Here is a 14093-nt window from a genome sequence, read left to right as displayed (position 1 = left end):
CCATTTGATTGGACTTAATGAAAAACACTCCATTTTTACTTAACAGTATTTCCTTTTGAATTTATTATATTTAAGAACACTGTCAAAAATCAAACATTTAATCTCAGGTTTTTATATTTCAAAATATATTACTATCACATGGCTCAGTGAGGTGATGTAAAAAGTATACTGAAAATATTTCAAAAAGGAAAGCAAAAGCGAAAAAACACAGCTTCATTTTAATATGAAACTAAATACTATGGCTAATGTGCAGACTGGGTCCAGCAGCTGACGGTAAAGACTAGCATGTGACAGGGTGCCAACAGCGGAATTGTGCAGTATTGACTAAATGAGGTTCACTGATTTGTATTGAGGCTAATATCTTCTTTAAACAATTCCGTGTAAATTGTGCGTATAAAGTCATTGGAAGCTATTTCTCAGGACAGCCTCGCTGGCTAGCTACCTGCTGGAGTGAGGAAGATAATCAATAGGAAGAAATAGAGCTGAGCATGAGCCTGGGAAGCTTCAGAGCAGTTAATGCTGATAAAAGTAGATGATGTCAATATTTGGGAATAGCACAACTCTAGGATAATAGACAAAAGAGAAGTGCATATGTTGTAGGACGTTCAAACAGAGGCAAAATTAAAGCCTAAGTGGCAGATGATGCCTTAGGCTGCAAAAGACATTATTTATTACAGGTATTGTTGAATTTCTTCTGAAATCCAAACAGAGCAAGATGTTATAAGAAAAAGGTACCTAATTTTTAAATACTCATTTCCATTTCAATGGTCAGCATGTTTCTGCTGGCGATTAGTATAGGAAAGACTGCCCTCAAAACATTTGGCAGACATATATTTTTATAAATGTAATGCTATAGGTTTCATTAAAAAATCTTTTTTAATTCTCTGAGTTGCTTCCAAGACACAAAAAAATAAAGTAACATATGAAAGATAGAATGAAAACATGCCGCCAGACAAATGGTGATAACTAAGATACAAACCTGATTGCCTCTGCATATACTTGTGGTTACAGCAGACACCTTATTTGCTAAAGGTGGTAGACTTATTGGAAGTGAAGTAATGGTATATTTTTACTAATTTAATACTGAAAATCAGTTTTCCTCTTGCTGTCAGGTGATGAAATTTTGTTCTTCTGTGCTGATCTTTCTGTTGATGTATTATGACATAGTCTGTCAACATGAACAGATATGTGGAAGCAGATTGGGTGACTGAGACATACAACCTGCATAGAACTCTTCTTGAATTTTAAGCATGTTATCATGTTTGGGTACCACAAGTAAGACTGTGCTCACTTTAAAATGCTGTGTTTCTTATATAATTTAAGCCCAAGCAAAACAGGTGAACTATGACAAGGCTCGAAACATGAGCGAGTGAGCCAAATCCAAGACACATTATTTCAGAATACCTTTTACAAAGCTCTCTCATATCATAAGTTTGATTTCTTAAAAAAAAATTCCAAAGTAATATTTCTCAACAAAGAGAAATCAGTTAATGCACATATGATAATCAAACATAGCCATTTTCTCCCAAATTAAACAATTTGACAACTGTTACATGCTTCTATTTTCACAGATGTTTTTATTGTTTGGTGTCAGATATCTGGATTATATCAAGCACATGATCTGAGGTTGGGTAGAACTGCCAAGCCTGATAGTTTTTACTTAAAACCAAACTAAGAAATGTTATTAAAAAAGTAAGCATATTTATCTAGGACCTAACATTTTAAAGATTATTCTTACCCATAAAATGCAGAAATAAATAAATTTTACCCCTTATTTTCATTTTATGCTTTTATTTTGGGAATAACTATTTTTTTTGAAAAGAATTTCTCATCTCTACCAAACCACACAGTGAAGTTATTAAGCCAAAGCACTAGATTACAATTAAAATAATTTCATACTCCAAATATACAATCTTTTTAAGCTTTCTTACAAATAAAAATATTTGCTTTCAAAAAACTGTTAAGTGTGTTGTTATACATCCCATCTTTTCATCTGAATTTCAAATAAAGTATGAATTTTGATTTAGAGACACAGAAAAAAATCTTTTAAGATCTATACTTCAACTAATTTGTTAATCTTGTGCCACTTTCAGCATTTGTCACACATATAGACCAGGAAATTGGCTCCATCTCATTCTAGCTCTGTATTGAATTAAAAACCTCTACTGCAAGGAAGAGCATGATGTGGGGAAAGAATAAATTTAGTTCTTTCTTTAGTAATGCACATATATTTCCATACATTTTGCATCCTGAGGGAGGCTATGAATGCATTCAATAAATACAAAACTATAGACTATAATTTCAGAAAAGGGAAAGGTTTAAAATTTTTTATCTGATTTTAATATACCATTTTAAGCTTGAAGACTAATTAAATGATTTTATACATTTTGTTACTTTTTCTTTTTAGCAGACACGTTTTGTACTAGAAATAAACCTAAACTAATGAATCTTAGTTGTTCCTTCCACTTGGGTAATGTTAGCAGGTTTAGATCAAAGCAAATTAAATATCAGCAGTGGCAAACTGAGAAAAACCTTTTATGCCATTTGAATCTATGTTTGCATTCAATTCACCAAAATCCACCTTGGCTAATTGAGTAGAGATTATATGCAAACCATGTATGTATACACATTAAAAGGAGTGTCCATTCCCATTTCATGTTTCCAGCCTAACGTAAAGGTGGCTTTCAATAAAGTTTGACAATATGGGGTAGCTTTTAAGCATGATGGGTGCATCTATTAAGATTTTGTTAGAATGAAATATGCTCACAGGTGAAGGAGATTACTTACTTTGATACAGACTTGCTGTAGGTATAGTTTACTATACTTTCAAGTCTGTGAATCTGTGACTGTGTTTTGAGGAGACAGTGCAGTGTGGTAGATTTATGATGGCCTCACAGAAACAGAGCTAACAAAGATTATGGCATACTTGTTTGGAAAAACGGTGAACTGAAGGTTCGTGATTTACACTGACATATATCTAGATGAAACCATAGTTTGCAAATTGCCTTGAGGAGTCATCTTTTATTAAGTATTTGATAGGTACTGAAATGTACGTATCTATTTGAAAGCATATCAAGAATGCTGATTTTATATTTTCAAAGAGTCTCTTTTAGATCTTTAAGTTAAAATATTTTTATTTATGTATTGCTATTTTCTAAATACCTTAAAATTAATATTCAGTAAAAAAGTCATGTCATGGTAATAAGTAATTTAATAATATTTAAAAGGTCCAGAAATATGGAGATTTTGAAAAATTTCACAGTAAATCTTCATATCAGGGAAGTAGTTCAAAGTCTCTTAAAGACTACCGGCTTTCGTTTTTTTACATTTATGTTCTCATTCAAGGAAAAAGAAATAACCTTAAAGACTCTTAAAGGCACTCTTAAGTGCCTGAAATGGTCAACTTAAAACCTGTCACTTCCTGACTCTTTCCCGTTTTAAGTGTTTAATCAACATGGTCTTCATTTGAAGGATGTGGAGATTTCTCCCTTATTTTATAAGGCCAGTGATGTTACTGAATTCAGGACTGAAACTGTGAGCAGATATGCTTATAGACATTTTTCCTAGAGGAAGTCTTATCTGTGTATGATCAATAATGACAGAATGCATGACAAAAACTTAAAATCATTCTGCTATGCATTTCCAGTTCTTGTGACTGTTATTCCTTTTTGCCCCTATTTTATTTTTATAACAGCCCAGTGTCACCATTCTAATTTAGGAGGGCCACAAATTTTTTCCTCATCCCACAAAGCCAATTTATATGCTCCTATTCAATGTGAGAAATAGATGTTTGGGAAGAGACAGGAGTGTTAATTAGATAACATAGTTTTGAAATTGCTGGAATCACAACTCCTTTAAAATCCTCATTCTGTTGGTTCTATTATCCTTGTATTTTACAGCCCAGGAGTTTGGATGCTTACTGCTGGTATTGTATAAAGTGGGTGTTCCCGGAAGTCACACTTATGAATTATTGTGTGCCCTAACTGCTTCAGGGCATAAAATTTCTCTAACATACAGCAGCTCACAGATTGGGAGACACATTGGCCCAATGTGTCAGAGACCTTTGAACTCTGGTGTACTCTGAAAGTATCTTTTGGGTCTCTTTGGGATTTAGTAAGAACAAATGGAATGTAGAGAAAGCATATATTTCTACTATTGACCTAACTCCTTTATCACAACTCAGGATACCCTTTATTTCCCTATTGTGGTAAAAACACATACCATGAGATCTACCCTCACAAATTTTTATGCGTGCCATACAGTACTGTTAACTCTGGGCACAATGTTGTACAGCAGATCTCCAGGAATTTCTCATCTTACATAACTGAAAGCTGTAGCCCCCATTTTCATCACTGCTGACTGTTAGAAATGAAAGTAATGTTACCTAAGGGCTGGCTATGTGTCAGGCATGGTGATAAGGGCTCTACTTACATTTTCATACCCATCCACTCAGCTCCTTGAGGAAGGTACCATTATCTGCACTTTACAGATGAAGGGAACCGAAGTACAGACAGTAACTTGCCCGTTTATAGAGCAGATGAATTCTAGACGCGGGATTTGGCCTTCTATGAACACCGTCATGTTGCTGCTTCACTAGTAGTTGCTTAATTAAAAAAAATGTTCTTTTAATGCAAAGGAATAAAAATACAGTCTGTATCAGGGAGGATATCTTTAAGGAGAAAGTACCCTTGGCCAAAGTCTGTTGGCTTGGCTATTTTGTTCTGAAAAAGGGTAAATATATGGGGGTTAGATTTAATACCCGGGGTACAGATGTCAGAATGTTGAACGTGGTACATTTATTGCCGACATTCTTTTTTGGTGGTATAATGTCCAGACCTCCACAATGCTCAGTGGCATGAATTTACTGATAGGTTTGTAAAAGATGCACAAATTTAGAGTAAAATCTAAGTATTCCATGTAGAAGTATCTGTTTTGAATTGCATGTTTCTGTAGCATTAATAGCAATTATTGATGGTGTGATCTTTCCAAAACTGTCCTTAGTTGTGGTTGTTACATTTCCATACCATTGTATAAGATCAAGTATAAACCCATGATTCTGTGGGAGAATTTATTGTGTTTCCCTCCCTCGAGAGGACTTAGTGTCTACATTTCTATATTATCATCAATGATTGCCTTTTTAAAAAAAATTTCTGTTGCATTCACTTTTATTTAAAAAATTGCTTGTTTTATTTACTTGTGAGAGTTGCAGATTTATGTGAAAATTGGCCACACCCAGCAAGCCAAATCCTATTATGTATTATTCTGTTGGCATAATATAAATACTCTGTTTCATTTAAAAAATTATGAATTTGCTTATATGTAGAGAACGCTTCACAAATTGTAGGTGCTCAATAAGTGTTATCCAAATAAATATATTTGCCTCAGTTAAAATCTGATTTAAAGAGTCCATAGGTTTTTGATCCCAACATTGATCATTCAGATTTATTAAGTTAAAAATTACTCTGTTTGAATAAGTAAATCATGAGAATGAAAAGCACAATATAGGGAATATGGTAAAAAACATTGTAGTATGTATGATTTTCGTAATTTGTATAGTGACAGTAACTAGTCATTGTGTTGAACTTTTCCTAATGTATGTAATTAGTTAATCACTGTGTTATACACCTGAAACCAACATAATATTATATACCAGTTATACTTCATTGAAAAAAAAGTTATTTATTTAATTTATTTTTTTCCTCTAGGCTGCTATGAAGATAGGGATATAGGCAAATTCAATTTGCTGGCACATATAGGGGTGGAATCAGAGAATGTCAGAGAGGTACACAATTATTATTAAGCAAACAATACAGCCAAGTACGAAAGAGTGGAAGTATTGGAATCAGTTAAAAGAGGTTTAGAATTTTAGCCCTAATTAATATGTTGTTATAGTAGACAGTTATTAACCATTTCAGGCCTAGTTTTTCTTTTCTATAAAGTGGGTATTATTGTAACAGGCTGGGGGGTTTTAAATATTCTGTGAAATGGCAAAGATCCTGGTACAATGTATGTACTCAGTGAACATTACCAAACATTATTCACATACAGGGTATTTTGATAGCTCTAAGTACATATTGGTTTGTTATTTGAAAAGTTCCATTTTGGGTATGTTACACTAATAGTGGTATTTTAAATCAAAAACTACTTTTTGAGAATTCTTTTAAGAATCAAAATAGACTCAAATCAGAGAAAAATATTTAAAATCAGAGATGTAATTCATAGAATAGGATTACATAAACTTGAGTTCATAAGCATTAATCTTTAATAAGTTGGTTTTATATATGCTAAAAATAATTTATAAGCAAAATTTTAAGTTAAGTAGAATTTTCTTTTCATAGTTGGCATGGGATTCACATTTTTGAACTGTGTGGTAGCTACAATGGTGAATGAGATACTGTCTCTATATTTAAGAAATTCACAGTCCAATGGGATATTTAGTGACCAAAATTATGATATAAGAGCAGTAGGGGAAATATTAACTCCATAAAAACTAACTTGAGAGTGTAAAGCAAGGCATTTAATTTATGATGTGGGCTACTGAGAATGCCAGGCTTTCCCCAAACCTTTTAAAGCTCTACATCTGTCACTATTGTATATGCATGTGTGTGTATATGCATGCATTCATGAATTGAGGAAACAAAAAAAACAGAAGTCTTCTTTTATTCCAGCGCTCATTGCCTTGTTTTTAAGGAAGAGAAATAGTGTTTTCTTTCCTTACCCTTAAGTGAAGATACTATTTCCCTGAAGGAACAGTTATGTGCATGCATAAGTGGACATGCAAGGCTTATATAACACAGTCATGTAAACAGTGAAATTGTTTATAATTTGCAAAATCTATTCAACAAAAGAAGTAATATTTATGGTACATTTTCCATGTTCTTTCATTTTTAAGTTTTCTGCTTTCTTTCAAAGTCTGCTGGGCAGTGCCATACATAATTGTAGAAAAGGGAAGGCAAAAATCTTTCTCTTTAACACTGACAGGAATAACAAATATCCCATCTCTTCCTTATCCTTTGATTTGGGTGACTTGTGCCCTCATGTGTGACCATGGGGCACCCTTTCTGTTGACAGTTACAAGCAGAGTATAGATGTTTTGCTAGACTATGCACAGACCAAGTAAATCTGGATGTTTGGGATGATTTGGGCAGCAAAAGTGTAGCTCTACAGGGCATAGCACAGCCATCCTGCTGGACACTTGGATAAAACACAAAAGGAGAGAGAATGAGCACTATGAAATAGTGTACCTTATTTCAAATAAGATGAAAAATGAATTTATACTTCTCATCTAACTTCATCTTGTATATCATTTCTTGGGACATTTTAACCACTACAGACATAAAAAAATTATCAGATTATTATTACTGAAATGAAACCTGGTTTTCATAGTCTATAAGCTGCTTTAGTAAATTCTCTTTGTTTTCAAGAAAGATGTTAGGCATTATTTTCTATTCTGATTTGGTGTTAATGCTAAAAGCATGTCTGACTGCCATCTGTTTCCCCAGGTGTCATCTGATGGCAATGCTGGTTCTTGAGCTGAACTCTGACGTTTCGTATGCCAAGGCAAATGGAGTCAACTACATCCATAGTGTTGACTTCCTCACAGTGAACTGTTGACCTTTAATTGTAACTTCATGATAAAATTAAGGTGGTATATTTTCAAAATCCTTTGAAAATCATTTTTTCTTCCCTCAAAAGCCCAAGAATAAAGAATATCTACATGTTAACAAGAGAAAGAAAAACAACTAACTAGAAGAAAAAGAGAACATGAGCAAAGCTTTGCTAATCTTACTTCATTTATAGTAGCAGATTTACTCAGTCAGTAATATAACTAACATATCCTGGGTGCCACAGGGGGCCTGAAAAAGAGGCGGTCTAGAACTGAAGTACAGAGCACAGAAAAGCCTGAATTCTTACTTATTAAAAGGGAGTGAGATGAACATTTAAAAACTGGAACAATGTAACGTACCAGACAAAGTTTCTTAGAAGAACTGAATTCTGAATAGCAAGTATGGGTAGACATTGCATCATAAGTGTATTTCTATTGCACTATAGAACTTTTATTAATTTTTATGGCTAGATGTATTCCATTTTAAACCTTCATACTATTAAACTTTTAGATTGTTTCTAAACTTTTGTTACTACATAGAGCTTTATTATTTAAACAGTGGAAATGTGAAGATTGCTTCAATGTCCAATAATAAAGAAATGATGAAATACATCATGGCATGGATATACAATAGGGGATTATGAAACATTAAAATGATTCTTGCCAACACTTTCTAATGATCTAAAAATGAAAAAATACAGAAAAAGCTGTATTATTTGTGCACGCTTATATATTAAGAACTCAATAACATAAAATTTGTATATGTACAAAACTATCAAGGAAATTTACTAAAATTTTATCTGTAATCAACTCCGTATGTGAGACTGCGGGTGGCTACTAAAGTTTTTCTTTTTATTCTTTGCTCTTTAAAGTTTGTATCTAAAGATCATGTCTTACTTTAGTATCAGAGAACTTCTATATGCCTAAATTTTCAATAAATTTGATTTTGGATCCAAATAATGAATATAATTTTGAAAAATAGTGCTAGTTTTCTCTCTTGAGAATTTTTATCAATGTAAATAGGTACCAAGAATATCTATGATACTTTGACTCAAAATAAAAGAAAAAATATTTGCTTGATTTAGTAAGTAAAAATATCTCATTTCTATTTTGATTTGCATTTCTTTAATTAGAAGATACTATGATTATTTTGCTCTATTTGATTTCTAATTTCTAAATGCATTACCTTTGGTCTGAATTATGCATAATGTCCTTTGTCTGTATTTCTTAGTTATTTTCTTTCCTTTGTAAGAATTCTTCATATCACATTAACATTTGCTGCATGTATTTGCTTTTGGCTGCCTTCTTTTTACTTCTATATGCTTACTCTTCAGTGTTTAAATGACCAACTTTTTTTATAATTTTAAATTTTAAAAGTTTTTAGTTCCCAAAGTTCTATAAATATTAAATTATTTTTGGTAGTCATGCAATTGTTTAGCTGGTTTCCTGTAGTTCTTAACTAAACATTTTAATTTCACATTTATAGAGTATTGCTTTTTATATTGCCCTTCATTTCTTCAGATGCTAACGAGAGGTCCCAACACCATTTACTTACATTTTTTTAATGATACTTCCTTTAGTTATATATTTATGTACATATGTAAACATATATATTCAGATACATATAAACATATATAGAATATGTGTGTATAGTGTTAGTCTTGAATTTTGTATTTTGTCCTTTTAGTTTTTACACCTCTCTAAAATATACACTATTTTAATTAGTATTCCTTTAATCTTAATGAATTCTAAGTTCATATATTTGTGCATACACATCACTCCCCTTTTCATACATTTTTAAATAGGCTTGCTTCTTTACTTTTCTAAGTTAATATTACTACCAACTTTTGTCATGCTCCAAGACAAAAAAATCAATTGAGGGTCAAAATTGAGCATTATATTAAATGTAACAAATTAATTTAGAAACATTGAATGACTTAAAAATTATGAATAACAATAATTTATTTGAACTAAACTAAATTTTTTGACTCTTTCTACCAAGAGAGACAGATAATTCTTGCAGAGGACTTATGGAAACAATTCCCCAAGCTCTTGTATTTCTCCTTTCTCCCTCATAGAGCTCTAGGAAGCAACAGCCCTACACAAAGACACCAAAACTTACCTCCTCTGTGTTGCTAATGGATATGAATGAACGTTCACAACTCATGGGAGTAGTTCCCCAAAACATTACAAATTTAATCCATTAAATATTACTTTGGTTAACAAACATCTTGAGGAGATGACATTGAACCTAAAAGTCCTTCTTATTTTCATAACCAATTATGACTTATCAGATTTCCTAACACGTGAGATTGCAAAGTAAGGCTGTTAATTAGAAAAGAACTGTTAATTCTGGGGCACAGGCTAGTGGGAAAAGTAGGTCTAATTTGTATCATAAATTTAGAACTTTGACTAGTCAGTGGGATTCATACTGTTTGTGGACAGAGGCCTGTGGAAAGGTTGTTAGTAGGCATCCTTTCTCTGTTGCAATTTTGTATGGGGCCCAGGAATTTGTCCTGTAAGTGCTTATATTTGAGCCAATGTGTCAGTTCATGCCTTGATTCCCAATTTTCTTTTTATTCCAGTTAAGATCTCTGGTATTCATTGCCCTATTTCTTCGATCCAACCCACACATGAGTCCATCTTCTCAGAGGTATGATTATTCATAGCTTTCTCCATATCATTTGTTATGCCACACATATACCTTGTGCCAAGCACTGGGTTGCATATTTACATGTCATTTTATTTACTCCCTCAAACAAATCTGAAGAGTACATATTATTCCCACTAATTTTTTTTTTACTAGTGCTCTTGTTTCCCATATTCCTCAGAACTTGCAGTTTTGCTTTCCAGGTGATCTCTACAGCCCTGCTGAACTCCAGAACCTACATTCCCTCATTAGATTCTACCTGCTGGTACTGCCAACTGGCTCAGTGAGCTCTGGATGAACTGCTCTTTTCTCAATAGTCAGCATCTTGGACCTAGGTCAGATGTCTCTTATCCTCCCAACATCCGTTGATAGTCTGCTGTTTTGTCTTGTCTGTCTATCCTTTTGTTCATCCATCTATTTAATATGTTATTAAGGATAAGCAAAATAAATTCCAGTTTTAATGCTTTCAAAGACCCACAAGGAGACAGTCCTTAATTTCAGGGCTGATACTGACATTGCAAAGTGTGATCCTCTACTAGTTAATGCTCATAATTAGAGATTCTTGACCAACATGATTACTAGTCAGATGCATATTGATTGTTCCTGTATATCTATGAATTAAGCTGGATATAATTTCAGTACATCACAATGTGCTGTAGACGCCCAATAAATAATCACTGATGGATGTTACCAAGGGAAAGCCATTTAGGAAGGAGTAAGAGAAAACTGAACAATAGAAAAAAGAGTACTAAAGTTTGAATAGGACAGCATGATTTGGTTTTTGGCTATTCTGTGTATTAGTTGAGAGTCTGAGAAAGTTTATTAAACTATCTGAGTCTTTGTTTCTGGATAAAATAAAGATTATATTGTTAATTTATTCATAAGATTCAACAAAGCAATATATGGAAAAGACTTTGAATTCAGGCACAGAGTAGGAGATTTGGTCTATTAGGAAAGAGATGGTGTATTCAATGAGACAATTAATAAGATTTATTGAAGAATACAAAGTGTGGAAGGAGTTAAGAGAAAACAAAGAAGGGGCTATTACTTAGGCCAGAAGGAATAAGGGGAACCAGGATTTACTGGAATGCAGAGAAAGAGGTCTACTTACAGGAGAGAACTGCCTTACAGGATATCTGGCTTAGGCAGAGTGAGCAGACTGCAGACTCACTTCGTGCCAGTATCACTACACAAATCCGATCGGAAGGAAGAGGGATTAGAGCCCAATCGATCCAGAGCATGAAGGCCAGCCTTCTGAAGGCAATGAGAGAGCAGAGAAGGGTGGAAATCAGATCCGGAGGGGCAAAACGCCTATTTAACAGAATGTTCAAGAAATATTTGTTAGATAAACAAATGGATAAATCTGAATCCTCAAATCATTCCAAAGATAAGACTTTATGCCATAGGCTAAGAATTTGATGGTAAAATAGAGAGAGAGAAAAATAAAGGGAGAAGGTAAATAGGGAAAATAAGGGAAAATACACTCATTTGTTGAGGATTGAAAATAGTAGATAAATTAAAAAGCATTGAGAAAAAAATTTGACAAGAAAAAAAGTTAAAAATCAGGACTTTGGGTAAAAGCAAGTGTTTTATTGTAATAATAATAAAAATAAATAGTGTGGACCTTGAAATGAATGCATCATACTCGACTACACTCTGCACCGTACCAAACATTAGTAAAGGATGATTCAACTTTGAAGCTTAAAATAACTCAAAAGACAGCATTGTTTCTAGTGCTCTTAGCTAAAAAGCATATTCTATGTTCTCTATATAGTTTTCAAAAGTAGAGAAAATTCCAAGTTAGAATTTGGGAGCTGTATTTAGTTTTGCACTTTTCACAGCACTGAGCTGAGATAGGTGTCCATTTTGTTGCTGAATGTACATTGAGGTAATTCAGCTTTCTAGGATGGTTCCACAATGAAGATTTTTTCTTAATCAGCAAAATGAAGATTTTGCTAAGTAAACTGTTTTGTATCTAGTTATGAAAAGGAGATTAAACTCCATTTAATTTGCTTGTTTTCTGCTTGTTTATTTGATCAAATAAATAATGAAGTCTGACTGGTCAGTTTGACAAGTGTATACATACCCTGGTAGCATGCAGGGCCTATGCTCATTCCTGTGGGCTATACAAAAATGGACACATAGAAGACTGTCATCACAGTGCTTAGAGTTCAGCTGAGAATGAGCGGAAGATGAAAATACATTTTATATATTATGAAAATACAAAGGCAGAAATGGGAGTAAACCAATGAAATATTTAAGAAAAGTTCTATCGAAGATTACTTATCACTTTGATCTGAGGGGAGTTTCCTAAAGGTTGTGACATTTGAGTTGACTTGTAAGAAAGGACAGGACTTTCATAATTAGAAATGGAAAGTCTTTCTACATGATTCAGAATAATAATATTTATTGAGCACTTACTGAGTGTTGCATACTCTTATCTCAAAAGATTAAGGTCACCTGCCATTAGTGGGAAGAAAAAGAACACTTTTTTCCAATAGCCAAAATACCTACTTTATATTTCATTATTTCATAATTCACTGTATATAGTTTCATGATAATTATTTATCAAACATGGGAAAATGTTCATAATATTTTTATGGCAGATGTGACCATTTTTTTTAAGCCAAGTTAACAGTATTTTCAGTAGATAGAAATGATTGGCTTCATGCTTATAACAAAATTGATTAAATTAACTGGCCTATGAATACAACTGAGTTACCTTTTAGTATGAAGATTAAGCAAAAGTGTGAATCACAGTACAGCCTGTCATGGAATCTCTGATTATATTCTTCCAAAAGGAATAGTGTTTACCAAAAACATATGAATTTTCATGTATCAGGGCATCCTAAAAAAAAAAGTAAATATTCTGATTTCCCAATTTCAGAAATCACATAACTAAATGTAACAGAAGTACAATTCCTCAACAAAAAGGTATGTTGTGTAAAAGTAAATGTGGGGTAAGCTCTATTTATGGTCATATGTCATCTACTTTATTTGTTTTTCTTAACCTTTAACAAATGTAGCTCTTCAGATGCAAACTAACTCTACTGTCAAACTTAGATATCAGCTGAGTAAATATTTCCAGAGAGGTACAAGGGAAAATGATTAGCCGAAAGTACAATTACCAGAAGAGAATTGGGGCTTAGGTAGTGGGAGAACAGAAATATACTTTTAACCAATGAAAGTAACTGGCAAACATTTCTGGACCTCTATTTAACTAAAGGTCATCTGCAAAATTTTCACAGTTACTCTTGATAGAAGTTTTGGTTAAAGGAAAATTGTGCATTTTTTTTTTTACTTAAGTCTTATCTTCACTGTGGGGGTTTAAACATTTTGATTGAATTGTGTCAATGAAAGTTCATTTGAGTATTTCCTAATAGAGATGATGGATCTTTTCAGACTTTGACATGCTTATACATATGTGAAGAGAAATAAAAATGTATAATCTGAGGATGTGACCCTGACAATCATTTTTTAAATGATTACTCTTAGCTAAGAGCAAATATGATCACACTAGAGTGATTTTACTGTTTCAACTCAGAGGATCTGATCAATATCAGAAGTGGACCCTGTTTTCCTTGCCTCCCAGACTTTTTCCTATTTTCCTGATGTAAAGTAAACCCCGTTTTGTGGTGGCGGTTGGGGGTGGGGGGAAAAGGGATGTTTCATTTGTCGTGGGGAACAAAATATGTGGCTTCTGACTATTTGACAGCATCTTTGTGTGGACATCAGGGATAATGATCTGATGTATAGACGTGAGCAAATGTTCCCTTAATTGTTCACCCAGCTGGTACTCTTGGAATTTTCCCAGGTTTTGTATTTTTAATCACATAA

At 33.1% G+C, this 14093-nt stretch overlaps 1 long non-coding RNA gene across 5 annotated transcripts in view; it reads left to right on the top strand.

The window, feature by feature from the left end:
• LOC108388481 (uncharacterized) overlaps positions 1–14093 on the top strand; it is a 44228-nt gene that overhangs the window by 17102 nt on the left and 13033 nt on the right. For 3 of the 5 annotated variants that reach the window (XR_012128268.1, XR_012128269.1, XR_012128270.1), the window contains 4 exons: positions 7503–7645; positions 10192–10259; positions 10460–10591; positions 13144–13190. This is a non-coding gene — a long non-coding RNA (uncharacterized lncRNA). The remainder of the gene's footprint in view (positions 1–7502; positions 7646–10191; positions 10260–10459; positions 10592–13143; positions 13191–14093) is intronic. The other 2 variants (XR_005055891.2, XR_005055887.2) reach the window with 2 other exon arrangements.

The sequence above is a fragment of the Manis javanica genome, chromosome 2 (genome assembly GCF_040802235.1).
Source record: "Manis javanica isolate MJ-LG chromosome 2, MJ_LKY, whole genome shotgun sequence".
NCBI classification, from domain to species: domain Eukaryota; kingdom Metazoa; phylum Chordata; class Mammalia; order Pholidota; family Manidae; genus Manis; species Manis javanica.
Note: the sequence above shows the minus strand (reverse complement) of the source record. Positions and strands in the feature narration are given on the sequence as shown.